At 38.2% G+C, this 14563-nt stretch overlaps 1 protein-coding gene across 1 annotated transcript in view; it reads right to left on the minus strand.

Moving 5' to 3' along the window:
- Positions 1-14246, minus strand: part of UGT8 (UDP glycosyltransferase 8) — a 98397-nt gene extending 84151 nt beyond the window's left edge. Inside the window, exon 1 of the mRNA XM_031943250.1 lies at positions 13601-14246. The gene's annotated coding sequence lies outside the window, so the exon portion shown is untranslated. The remainder of the gene's footprint in view (positions 1-13600) is intronic.
- Between the last annotated feature and the right edge of the window lie 317 nt (positions 14247-14563).

Consider the following 14563-nt stretch of genomic DNA (forward strand, 5'->3'; position numbering starts at 1 on the left):
TGAAAAAAAATGTTTAACAGTGGAGAAATGAAGTGCTGGAAATAGCTAAGGGGAGTATTGTTTAGTTTGGGGAAAGCAGTGAAACGAACTAGTTGACTATTTTAGTTGTGTAAACTTAAGATGATGTTTATGTAGGTAAGGAAAAGGACACATATACCACAGATGTTATGAAGATAGAAATAAGATTTGGTAAAAGACTGAACATATGAAGTGACTGGGAGTGAGGATTTCAGAATGACACCAAAATTGCAAGGCCTGAGTAACTAGGGAGATGCTTAGTGATGTCCAAATTTGGGCAGAAAGGATGGATGATACAGGGAATAGTGCATTTTGTTTTGGACTCTTTGGGAGCTCTAGTTTTCCATGAGCAATTCAAGATGTTTCAAAAGGCAGTTGCTAATGGAATACTGGAATTCCCAAGAGAGATCAGGGATAGATAGATTTATGTGGAAATTATAGTAAAAGCAACTTGCCTGAGCTCTCCCCCAAATTCCCCTCCAAACAAATGCTAAAATAAAGCCTCAAAATAAACTTTGGAGAGACAGACCCAAAAACAATAAAACAATTTTCCAGCCCCCCAAAATTTAATTATTTGAAAGGAAAAGCCTGTCTCACTGAGGTGAAAGTGGTTATACCCCAGCAAACCAGCAGCCGACTTTGAGGACAACTGAATCAGCAGTGGTGGCTTCTGTACCTCTCAGTCCACAGACTTAAGGGGATCAGACAATTGGTCAGAAGGAGATTACAGGAGAACCTTTAATGGCACTGAGTAGAGGATAATGTTTTATTGCCCATTATAACAGTGTATGGGTCATAATCCAAGGCAAGGATGTACACGAGCAGGAGCTGGGATTCTGGCCACAATTCCAAAGTAGAAGGGAACACCGAGACATTCCAGGAGAGCAGTAACCATATCTCTACCACTTTGGAAGAAATGAAAATTCACAAACTCCAAGAACTAATCTTGAAAACTTTAGTACAAAAACATAAGCTTAGGACACTGTTCCACTACTCCCAAAGCAGAATCCAATGCCCTTAAGGAGCATATGATCTCAATCTTTTTGGATGGACAGGATTTAGTTAGAGGGATGGGAGAAGACACAATATTTTATTCAATGGGAAGAATAAAACAAGTAACCAAAAACCTAGCGATTAGCGATAAGAATGGCACATGACTACTAGGAAACCATTAGAGTGGAATACTGGAGTGAAGATTACATTTTGAGGAACAATGGGTATAAAATGGTGAGGGAGGGAGGAGGTACAATATAATAAATAATAAAATAATAAATATATATAATAATAATAATAAGTAAATAATAAAAATTTTTGAATAGTTTGAAAACCAGTTTGAGAGATTTATATTTTATTTAAGAGAAGCTACTGTATATTCTTGAGCCTTACAAGAGTGCTACAAGGAAAATGGCATTTTAAGATGATTTTGTTAGTACTAAGTAGGATGAAGGGCACAGAGAAAGAAAGCAAGGAAATCACTCAAAATAAAAATACAGGTAATAAAGTCTTTTAGAGTCCATTAGAGTATTAGTAGTGGGGATAAAAAAAAAGAAGCAATGAAAAGTCTTTTGGAGGAAAATGATAAGATTAATAAGACTAGATATTTAGAATTAAGTATTTTGGGGGGGTGACTATAAGAACAATGATACTGCTAATAAGAAATGGAATAATCAGGGTACTAATCCAGAAAAGAGGGGGAAAGAGTGATGATTCTCTGTAGGCAACTGGAAAGATGAAACTGGAGCACAAGTGAGAAAAACTTCAGTTTTCAGAATTATCCCCACCAGAAGTCATGGGAATGAAAATTCACATGGAAACAAAAGAATAGACTGTTAAAGACAGTTTTCAGAGGTATTCACTGTTAAGGCGAAAAAGAACAGCCAGCAAAAGGATACAGTAGGAGTGGTGTAAAAATTAGAAGGGGAACAACAAAAAGACCTTTCAAGAACACAAAACAAGTAATAACTATATAAGTATGGTGTTGATAATAAGAGTCTAAATGTAAGTACCAAAAGTTCTACATCTTATTCAAAGTCTTGCCTAGGGAGGCAAGACTTCTATTGGTAGGAAATGGGAGTGTAAAGGGAAAGAGGCCAATTCAGAAAATAAGCATTTGCTCCTAAATATTCTGTTATTGCTGCTATTATACAAGTTCATGAACAATTTCATCCATGCTTGATGGCTCCATTTTTACACAGAGCCTGGAGTAAAAAAATTTTTTTTATTTAATAGCCTTTTATTTACAGGATATATACATGGGTAACTTTACAGCATTAACAATTGCCAAACCTCTTGTTCCAATTTTTCACCTCTTACCCCCCCACCCCCTCCCCTAGATGGCAGGATGACCAGTAGATGTTAAATATATTAAAATATAACTTAGATACACAATAAGTATACATGACCAAAACGTTATTTTGCTGTACAAAAAGAATCAGACTCTGAAATATTGTACAATTAGCTTGTGAAGGAAATCAAAAATGCAGGTGTGCATAAATATAGGGATTGGGAATTCAATGTAATGGTTTTTAGTCATCTCCCAGAGTTCTTTTTCTGGGTATAGCTAGTTCAGTTCATTACTGCTCCATTAGAAATGATTTGGTTGATCTCGTTGCTGAGGATGGCCTGGTCCATCAGAACTGGTCATCATATAGTATTGTTGTTGAAGTATATAATGATCTCCTGGTCCTGCTCATTTCACTCAGCATCAGTTCGTGTAAGTCTCTCCAGGCCTTTCTGAAATTATCCTGTTGGTCATTTCTTACAGAACAGTAATATTCCATAATATTCATATACCACAATTTATTCAGCCATTCTCCAACTGATGGACATCCATTCAGTTTCCAGTTTTTAGCCACTACAAAAAGGGCTGCCACAAACATTCGTGCACATACAGGTCCCTTTCCCTTCTTTATAATCTCTTTGGGATATAATCCCAGTAGTAACACTGCTAGATCAAAGGGTATGCACAGTTTGATAACTTTTTGAGCATAGTTCCAAACTACTCGCCTGGAGTAAAAATTAAATTGCATCCAAAAGACAACTGAAGATATGCCCTGTTTTGTTTTGGTTTTTCCTCCTTTTTTCCTTCTTAATAGTTAAATGAAAAAAATTTATAGTTAAGTTTGAAGCTGATTGTTTCATTTTACAAAAGGATTAATGATAGGAATAAAAAACACACACAAATAATTAAAGAAATGAAAATGTAAACAATACTGAGATGCTACTTTGTACCAATCGGATTGGCAAAATTGACAAATCTTGAAGAGGCTGAAGGCTCTATAATAGCACTGGTGCTAGAGCCATGAACTAGCCCAACAATTTTGGAAAGCAACTTGGAACCAAGCCCAAAAAACTATTAAACTTAACTCAAGAGATACCATTACTAGGTTTATATCCCAAAGAAATCAAATAATGAGGAAAAAGATCCATATATGTACAAAAATAATTACAGTAGTTCTTTTTTGCTGAGGCAATGAGCTGAAAACCAAGAAGATGCCAATCAATTAGGGAATGAACAATTGATAGGATATTTGGTTCTGCTGTGGGAAATGATAAAAGAAAATCTGGGAAGGAATGTATGAACTAATGCAAAGTAAGATGAGCAGAAGTAGGAGAACAATTCATATAATAACAATACTACTATAAAGATAATCAACTTTGAAAGATTTAGTAACTGACAACTGATGTTTCTTAGTTATTTTCAGTCATGTCACTTTCATGACACCTTTTTAGGGTTTTCTTGGCAAAGATACTAGAATAGTTTATCATTTCCTTATCCAGTTCCTTTTACAGATTAGGAATCTGAGGCAAACATGATTAAGTGACTTGTCCAAGATCATACAACTAGTAGGTATCTGTAGCCAAATTTGAACTTAGCTCTTCCTGAGCTTAGTTTCTTCCATTCTATCCACTGTGCCACCTAACTGCCTAATATCCCCACACACACAGACAACTGCATGTAAAATAACCAACCACAATACCAAAGGACTCATTATGAAGTGTACTTTCACCTCCAGATAGGAAGGTGAAGGATTTAGAGTACACTGAAGCATATTTTCTCATTTTTCTTTTATTTTCTCTTTCATTTATTTTAGACTTAGTTAATTGCTTATATGTTTTGTATGCCTGTACATATCTATAATGAGTTTTACTTTTCTCACCTTCTAAATTGCTAAAGGAGAGGATAAGAAAAAAGAAACAATTTAGGCATGAAAACTTGGGGGAAAAAAGGAATAATTGGATTTATTTGATGAAAAAGTAGTTTCATTTCGAGCTAAGATGTCTACCTGAACAGTCATCTCCCTGAGCTCCCCACATATCTATACTGTCAAAACTTTGAAGATGCGTCAGGTCCAATAATGATCAAGAAGTCCAATAATATAAACTACAGAAAGTCACTAATTTTACTCTTGAATTGCACAAAAGTTTAGCCAGAAGGCCTATTACACATGTAATAAAGAGGGTCATAAGCAAATCTAGTTGGTCAGAGAAGGCAGACAAGTTTGCTCTCAAGAAGGGTAAGAAACCAGAGACTTCCAGAGACATATGAACCTTTCAAGTTTCATTGTCCAGAGACAGCAAGAATGGAGGACCTTTAAGAATGCCAAAGGATGGCCAGAAAGGTCAAAGGTCGTAAGAAATTCATAAGGAAGTCCAAACATAAGGAAAGCAGCAAACAATGTTCATATCTAGACAGTCCAAATACTCAAACTCCTAACCCCAGAAGCAAAGGTCACATGTACCCAAGGCAATACCTAGCTGAGCCAATCATGCTGGTCTTGGCACAAGACCCCAATTCAGAAATTTAAGCTTAAAAAATTAATGAAGCTAAGCCAATGATAAGTACTTTAAAAAGTATTATATACAGGATCTAGAGATCTTTAAAAATACAGTTTAGAAAGGGAAAATAACTACATAATTAATGACTGCAAGCAAAGATTTAAAAAAATTCTACAAGCAATAAATGAATATAAGAGATTAAAAAAAGGAAAAGGAACATCTCTGTATAGGGTCACAGACAGTGGAGAAACTCTGAGTGAGGTATAAGACTCTTCATATCAGAAAGAACCAGACTTTGAATGTCTGGTTCAGCTTCCCATTTCCATTAGGGGTTCTTGGCCTTCCTGAAAAGTTAGGGGGCGGTGACAACCTGTGTTGTGATTGAAGTAAAGTGATACCAGGTGGCAAACTACATACAATAGCAGGTTGTTTATGTGGTTCCACGTGAACAGTATATACTGGACACATGCCCAGCGTTTTTGTTACATAAGGGTATGAGGGTATAAAAGGGGGAAAGTCCTTGAAATAAACGGACTCCATTTTCCCATCATCCTGAGGCATCCTGCCTTATCGCTTCTCCACTAGGAAGGTATATCTTAATCACCCTGGTGTGGGGGCTATAGAAAGCAATGGTATATTTTGTCACTCCAACTTAGGGGCTCTAGAAAGCAGGACACAACAAATAGATCAGAAGACAAAGTGACCCAAGTAATGAATTCCTTGAAAACTAGACAAGACTAAACAGAAATCAATGATTTTGCAAGAAAGAAATTTTAGAACAAATAAAAAAGACTGAAGAAAATTAGTTATATTAGATAACAGAAAACAACTGACCTAGAAAAACACTGAGATGAAAAAGCCTAGACACTATTGAATGAAACAACATATGAAAAATGGCCAGATTTATGAGAATCAGGACACAGAAATAGAAGGAATTCAGTGATCACCTCTTCTAAGAAACTCCACACCAAAATCCCTGTTATAAAAGCAAAACAAATTTCCCAGGAATGAAGAAATTTAAGAGGAGGAAGGGGAAAGACAGTAAATAACTACAACAAAAGCTGCCCATCATTAGGGGAATGGCTGAATAAACAAACTGTTGTGTATGAATACAATGAAATATTATGGTATGGTTAAAAAAAAAATGAAAAAAGATTTCAAAGAACTGATAGAGGTAAGTGATGTTTTTTTTTAATTGTTAATTTGTTCAAGTGACCAAAACTAGAACAATTTATAAAACTATACTGTAAAGAAAATATCTTAAGAATGCCCAACCATGTCATCAAATAACCCTTGACAAAGTATATTACTCACATGAAAGAGAGGTGATGAGCTAAAAGGTGCAAGAGATGAACAGTTTTGTATTTGAAAATGATGTGTCTTCATTTTGCTTGACTGTTTATTAGTTAAAATTGTGTGTGTGTGTGTGTGTGTGTTTTCTTGGTTTTTAAGTGGATATGAAAAAGGGGGTAAAAATAGGTTAGCAATAAGGGAATCAAAAAAAGGGGATAAGGATAGTCAAAGAATTTTTTTTTAATACACAGAAGAAATCAGAAGCAAAGACAAAGCAAGACAGTTTGTAAAATAATGTGCAATTTATTACATTATAAAAGTAGTATAAAGATTCAGTTTCATATACAACTATCTTTTTTACTTCAGGAGGGAAGGGAGGGAGGGAAGAAGGGAAAGAAAGAAGGAAGGAAGAAGAAGGGAGGGAAGATAAGAAGGAAAAGAAAAAGGTAAAAATAAATTATTCCCCTTCTCTACTGGATCAGAAACAACCATATAGTAAAGACTATTAAAGACCTACTATATTTCCAGGTACTAACTATGCTAAGAACTTTAAAATATTAGCTTATTTAGCAAAACTGTAGAATTACAGAAATACTATAAAATAAATACAAAATAAAAAGTAATTAAAAACTATTCTTTGTATGGAGATATAATTTAAATGCATTACAAACTGCTAACTATAAGTTTTTCCCCTATATTACTAACTTGTGTATATATAATTTTAGGAAGAAGTTAAGTTTCATTTCAATTAAGGCTACTGTTTTAAGCCTACAGTAGTAAGGGTTATACATACTAACTTTAAATACGCGTGTTGGTTAAAATTCACAATAGAGATTTAGACCATCATGGCCATCATTGTTAAATCATCAAAGAACAAAAAAATCTAAAGTTAGGTAAACCATATTAGTCAAACTGAGGTTGTGTCTAAACAAAGATATTTAGCTGGATTCAATCAAACAACCTTTTCCCATTACAAAAGCATCTAAAAGAAGTGGATTTTTTTTACTAAAGACTGCCTTCAAAACGAAGTTTATTTAGAACAACCTATACAAACAACTATAACAAATGTGGCATGTATATTTTCTCTAAGTATATTCCACACAAGTCTTAGTCAATTTTTAAATTTATTCCCCTCTCATGAGTTTATAGCATATATAATGTGTGTGTGTGTGTGAATATACAAAATGTGGATAGATAAATGGATTAATGCATGGATGGATAGACAAGTCTAGTCTTGGTTATTATGTACATAAGAGTATATTTAATGATGTGATTTACTCTCTACTGTCAGGAAGGAACTCTTTGGCAACTCCCATTGTCCAGCCCCCAACACGTATCCACATCTTCAAATAACCTTTTGAGATACTGATTAGCATATATTTAGACAAATCTGACACTTAGTCTACAACCAGGTTCCTGATTCTTTCTTCTCTGAGTTCCTGACTTTACTTATCTGAGAAGCTCCCAAGGCTATATAGGATCTGTTTTTAATGAAAATCTTAACTAAGCTCTTTTCAGGTTTAACTCTATTCAATATGAGGTACTCTCTTTCCATCCCTCATAGTGCCTGCCTTCCTTCTAATGGCACTGGTTCTCTTTGCTCTAGCTAAATTTGGTCAGTCTAACCAGACAGTCAATGGTTTTCTCTCACCTTCCTTTCTCCTGGTTAACTGTGAGTTCCCCTGGGGAACTTATCTTTTTCTTTGCTAACTATATGTTCTCCTAACTCTATTTCATATTTACCATTCCTGGTCTGTTTTGTATACCTTCATTTTGTCAGTAATCCCTTCCTCTAAATAAATCTACCCTTTGACAAGGAAAATAGTCATTGTAAATTTATCATGTTTATTTTGAACTAGATATTGCAATATAATTAAATCATTTAAATATCTGAGGGACTTCACTGGTAAGGAACTTCCCAGATGAAGAAAATCTAAGTTCAGGTTAGCACCTTTTCTGTAGATCATTGCACAGGATTGAGAAGTTAAGTGATTTACCCAGTCACATAAATGCTAAGCATTAAAACAGGGCCTTGAACCCAATGGTCAGCTCTCTACCAACTATATAACAGAATAATAATAATACTTTCAACATATAATAAATAAAATATGACCTCTTATTTTCATCCTAATAATGAAAGAATTTACATTTTCCAAAATTATGTTAACTTCAATTGTCCAAACCAATTCTCTTATTCAAGCATTAAAGTTAACTTCCTAAAAGAATAATAGATCTGATAGTGTTACCTCTCCCTACTCAATAATCTCCAGTGGCTTCAAATTGCTGCCAGTAGCAAAACAAAATGCTGTTTGGCATTCAAAGCCCTTAATAACCTATCTCTCCTACCCTTTCCAGTTTTCTTATACCTTACTCCCATATTGCTGCCAGTAGCAAAACAAAATGCTCTGTTTGGCATTCAACCTATCTCTCCTACCCTTTCCAGTTTTCTTATACCTTACTCCCTAACATGTACTCTTCGATCCAATTACACTGGCTCCCTGCCTATTGCAAAGACACTCCATTTGACAGTCATGGACTCTGGCTGTCCTGCTGCCTACAAACACTCCCCTCCCTCCTGTGCTCTACTACTGACCACTCAGAATTCCTTTCAGTATCAATTAAAATATCCACAGTTTGGGAAGCCTTCTCTAAGCCTTCTAGATCTAGGTCTTCTCTTTTGTTATTTTCTATTTATTCTATAAATAACTTGCTTTGTATGTATGTGTATGCATGTTGCCTCACCTCCCTTGGACTATTAGCTCCTTGAGGATAGAAACTGTCTTTTACCTTTTTTTTTTTTTTTTTGGTAACCCCAGTGCTAAGTACAAAGTCTGGCACATAGCAGGCACTTAATGTTTAATGAATGATTACTTCTGATAATTTTTATCATACAATTTGTCATAAAAAATTTCCACATCCTAACACTATTTATCTGTAATTCTCTGACATCTACCATCAAATCCAAAATTTAATTTAAGAGGAATAAAAGGGACAAACGTTTGTCACAATTCTAGCATAATCAGCTCTATAAAGTTAAGTCAAAACCCCATTCTTATTCACACACAGAGAGAGGAGAGGGAAGAAAATCACATCATTTGGACACACAAACTGGTTAAAGAGGGAAAAAACTATAAAGAGCAGAGTATTTCTAGTATTGAGCACCAAAAAATGGAGCCATTTAATGTAGGGGCAAACAGTTAAAAAAAAAAAAAAAAACCTGAGTTATCTCCCTAATATACTGCTTGATTCCATAACTGTTATTCATAATAATGATTCTGAGTCATAACTGTTTAAACTAGGTTATGAGAATACAAGATTCAGATATTTTCAGGAAAAAATATCAGAAATGTTTATTTTTCAAAGAAAAAATAGGTCTTTATGGGGCTGTTTCAGTTTCTGGAAATCCATTTCCTACAACTAGGATTTCATTTACAATAGAAACTTATATTTGACAGGAAAAAGTTAAAAAAAAAATCAACCTAGCAAAGCACTTGTAAAAGAATTAGTTCTAACTAAATATACTCAATAAGGATTGTGGTTGTTTAAGGTGGAGGGGGTGGGGGGTTTGTTTCTTTTAACTGTCCGCAAAATTTTGAAGGCATTGAATAAGATTTAATTTTTTCCCGCAAGATTGTATTGCTTTTTTTTTTTTTTCTCTACTGGGCCTGTATCCCAAAGAGATCATAAAAAAGGGAAATGAACCCACATGTGCAACAGTGCTATTTGTAGTGACAAGGAACTGGAAACTGAGTGGATGCCCATGAGTTGGAGAATGGCTGAATAAGTTATGGTATATGAATTTTATGGAATATTATTTTTTATAAGAAATGATCTGCAGGATGATTTCAAAAATAGAAGTCTGGAGAGACTTACATGGAGTGATGCTGTGAAGTGAGCAGAACCAGGAGAACATTGTACACAGCAACAGCAAGATTTTACAATGATCACTTCTGATGGATGTGGCTCTTTTCAACAACGAGATGATTCAGGCAAGTTCCAATGGTCTTGTGATGAAGGGAGCACCCTGAGAGAAGACTGTGGCGACTGAGTGTGGATCACAACATAGTATTTTCATTTTTTTGTTATTTGCTTGCATTTTGTTTTCTTTCTCATTTTTTTCCCTTTTTAATCTGATTTTTCTTGTGCAGCATGATAATTGTGGAAATATGTATAGAAGAATTATACATGTTTAACATATATTGGATTACTTGCCATCTAGGGGAGGGGAAATGGGAAAAGGAAGGGAGAAAAAATTTGGAACACAAGTTTTGCAAGGGTGAATGTTAAAAATTATGCCAATTTTTTGAAAATAAAAATCTTTAAGAAAAAATGTTTAATGATTGTATTGCTTTTTTAATCTTCATAATTTTCAAGTTAGGAAGTCATAGAAGTTTCTTCAGTCTTTCTTGTACACAGATATAGAAACAAGATCAGATAGATTAAGCAAAATCTACCAAGGTCAAAAAGATTCTAAATGCTAATCACAAGACCATGAGCTATATTCTCTAGCTTCAAATCTCTAACAGCTTTCTATGAGCATTTCTTCAAAGAATAATTACACACATATCCAAATAGAGGCCACAAAGCATAATAAATAAGCTAAGGAGTAGGTTGTTTGTTTTTTAATCTGAGAGATCTCTATACTAAAAACATTACAATTACAGGTCTAGTCTAGACCTTAAAGTTTACAAAGCAATTTTCTCACAACAACCTTGGGAAAAGAATAATGCAAGTTTCTCAATTTTAAATTGGATTGGCATACAGAATTCCCAAGGAGGAAACAATTTCTGCTCCTGCAGGTGAGAACACCTCTTCTACAACTTCATACAAATTATGAATGATTATACCTAATTTATAAATAAAAACAGACTCAGTTGGGTTGAATGACTTATCCCATAATTATATATCATTTGTCTAAGGGAAAGATTTGAACCTAAATTTCTGACTCCAGGTGTAGCACTCAGCCCCCTAAATGACAACAGGCAGTTTTACCGAGAGAGAAAGGGAAAGAAAGAGAGAGGGAAAGGGAGGAGAGAAGAAAGGAAGAGGAAAGAAGGGAGGGAAAGAAAGGAAAGGAGAAAGGAAGAGACACAGATTGACTCCTCTGGTTTTCTGGAGAAACCTGGAGCCTTTCTCTCAAAATGATATTTTCGATGTATAAAATAAAATGTACAGGATCACAAAGGAAATCCATTAGATTGAAGGAGTTATCAAAACATTAGGATAGCAAATTCATAAATCCCAAGTTAAAAATCCTGGACTATATATAATGCTGCTTCTGCTCAGTTCAAAAAAATGTCTTTTACTAAAAATAAGGTATGCTATTAGTATTTTGAGTCACTGAATTTGTGTCTGCCACTGAAGTCATATAAAGAGGAAATGGTCCAACAATTCAAGAATGAACTGTTAAAAAAATGAACCACTTCAATTACCTTCTACAAGCAGAGTATTTCCTGCCTTACAAAACTTGTTTAGAAGCAAATTTCAAGCATTTTCTATATGTCCCCTAGTGGGACCATACTTTCATAGTAAATTTTTTGAGTGAAGTTCACATCTTGCCTCACCCTTTACTAGCTGAGTGACCCTGGGCAAATCACTTATCTTAGTCTGTTTCCTTACCTGTAAAGTGGGGACAGCAACAGTACTTATTTAAGAGGGTTGTTGTGAGGATCTATAGTAATGCTTTACAAACCTTCATGCATTACATAAATGCAATTATTATTACTATTAATAATTGTCAACCCAGATCACAATGATAACTGTCATCTCATAGATAACAAGTTCTAATAAAGCTCTACCCATTGGGATTATTTACCATGATTGCTGGACACAGACATCCTTTTTATGAAAATTAACAATGAACTGCTGTCTCTCATACACTGCCATATTAGAGTTTACAAATCTGAAAGTAATTAAAAGCCGTAAGGGATCAAGACTCATCCCTTCTCATACTACTCTAAAACAAATTGGGGGGGGGGGGGGGGAGAGAAGCTACCAAGACGTTCCTTTAAAAGTACTCTTCCTCTTTCCTTCACCTGTGAGCCAAACTCACTAATAAATAATTCAATTGAGGAGCAGCATAGTTCAGTACCCGAGAATTGTAAGGACAGCATTAACACCATAGCAAAAGAATCTCGGCTACACTTGACAAGTCAGCAAATAGCCACACCTTCTGAGTTTTTCATCAAAAGGAATGTACATGATTAATCTTAAAACCACTTACCGACCAACTTGCTCACTGTAAAAGGTTGGGGGCTAGCTGGGACTCAAAGATGAAAACAGAAAAAAGCTAATTAACAGGGTTACTAGCTGCAGCCTTTAAGGATGCAAAAAGCTTTCCCTCCAATAAGCACAGATGTTCCTTTAAAACGGTAAAAATCATTTGCCACAAGTAGAGATTTCACTGAGGAATAGAGAAAGAGCTAAATAACAAATGTGCAGCACAACCAGAATTCTAAAAAGAAAATACTCGAAGGCTTCACCAACTGGCATCAAAGGAAACCTTCATCACCCGTTCTCTTTCCATTTCCTCTTCCTAATACAGGTGGGGTCTAAGGCCAATCTCCAGATTTCACCCGAAGGACTTCCTGACTATCCTACGAGACCAAATACATCATTAACTAATCTCTCCCTACTCTCCTCAGAATCTGCCTCGGCCCCAAAAAACCATCACTTCTCCATCCCCCCTCTCTCACTTGCAACCCCTATTTCAGAGGCAACCACACCATCTCTGAATTCCCCGGGCCTTTCTGCCTCATTACTGATTCTTAGGAACCCCTGTGGCGGCCACACCAGGATTTTTACTACTTTCAAGAGTTCCTGATAGTATGAAAATAATACTATTAATAATGAGGATGATTTTAACTCCCAAGAATTTGCTCTCCAGGATTTCCATTCAATAGTTTGAGGCTAGTTTTGTTTTCTTGGGAAGTTTCTCTTCTCCTCTGGCCAGTCCCTTTACTTTCAGACCCTCCAGTAGGGGGACACTTGGACTTTAGATGTCCCCCTCAATATTTTCTATTGAAAGTATAAAAGAACCCTCCACCGACACCTCGGGGTACCAGGCCTCCTCAATACCCATCATTCCGAAGCCAAGCGCAGGCAAGACGCGCGGGCTAAGGCGCGCAGTCCCACCGCCCGGCCCGAGGGGGAGGTGAGGAAACCTGCGGCATCTCCCTACTCCCACACCTGTACTCTAGAGCTTGACCGCTCCGGGCGGCCCTTTAAGTCACTCACGGATCCAAAAGGGGGTAGTGGGGGGTAAGGGGGGAGAAAAGCGGAAGGGAGTGACTGGCCCCTAAGAGCGATTTTGTCTCACGTCTTACTCCAAACTCCCCGACCCAGACACCTCCATCATTCATCTCACCTCAGGGAAAAGACCCAACAAGCCCCTCCCGAAACTTAGGCCGGGGAGGAGGGGGAGGGGAGGAGGGGGAGGGGAGAGGGGGGAGGAGGGGGAGGGGAGAGGGGGGAGGGGGGGGAGGGGGAGTTTTGCTCCCCTCTCTCTCACCTCGTTTTACCGCTTCCACTGCTGCTCCTTGGGAGTCACTTCTGCCTTTGTAATCTTAGCCCGAGACAGAAGGAACCCGTTTTCCTGCTCAAATTTCAGGTGCCGCCGCCTGCCTCTGTTGACTGGGGAAAGTGAGCGGATTTTTTTAATTGTTGCGGTCGGTCGTTGGCCCGCGGATGGGTGTGTCTGCTTTTTGCTGCGCAACACCTGCCCCGACTAGGGTGTACGAGTGCCGCCGGGACCCCCGGACTCCCGTGCCCGGGCGCTGCTGGCGACGCTCCCGGCACGGCCCCCGCCCCCCTCCCCGCGGAGCGGGCTGCAGCTTCCCTGTGGCGCGGCTGGGGGCTCGGCGGCTGGTTGCTCAGCTCCGCATCCCACGGGACTGGCGCTTCACGCGGTCGCAGCCTCGCCGCCTTCCTGGCGCATGGACTCGGCTCGGCTCCTGCCCACGCCTCGCAGCCTCCACAGCACGCAGCACCGCCGGACCGACGAACGGACGAACAGACTGGGGACTCCCGGGAGGAGGAGGGGTGGGAAGAGGAGGAGGAGGAAAAGAAGGAAGAGGCGGAGGTGCGCTGGCGCTAGCGGACTGGCCCCTTGCGCCCCCTCAGGGAGCTGCTCTTCCACTCAATCCCCCTACTCGATCCGGGCCGCGAACCTTGGGACACTCGCTGAGCCCCGCCCCCTGCCCTCCCCACCCCCTGCAAGGCGTGTTCTGTGCCCCGCGGGTCACCGCTTGCCTTGGTCCCTACGCCCGCCTTCTTTGACCCAACCCCCCCCCCCTCCCAACTCTCCACTTCCCTTCCAAAAGACCCAAATTTTGAGTGGCTACCCCTCCTTCCCGGGTCCATCTCCCTCCCCTTTCCTCTCCCGCTTCCAAACCCGAACCCTTCCTAAAGTTTTCTGAAGGGACTAGAAAGATGAGAATATGTCCGGGGGGAGGGGGGCGGAGGCGGAAAGGGG

This window comes from Sarcophilus harrisii, chromosome 6 (assembly GCF_902635505.1).
Source record: "Sarcophilus harrisii chromosome 6, mSarHar1.11, whole genome shotgun sequence".
In the NCBI taxonomy this organism is placed as follows: domain Eukaryota; kingdom Metazoa; phylum Chordata; class Mammalia; order Dasyuromorphia; family Dasyuridae; genus Sarcophilus; species Sarcophilus harrisii.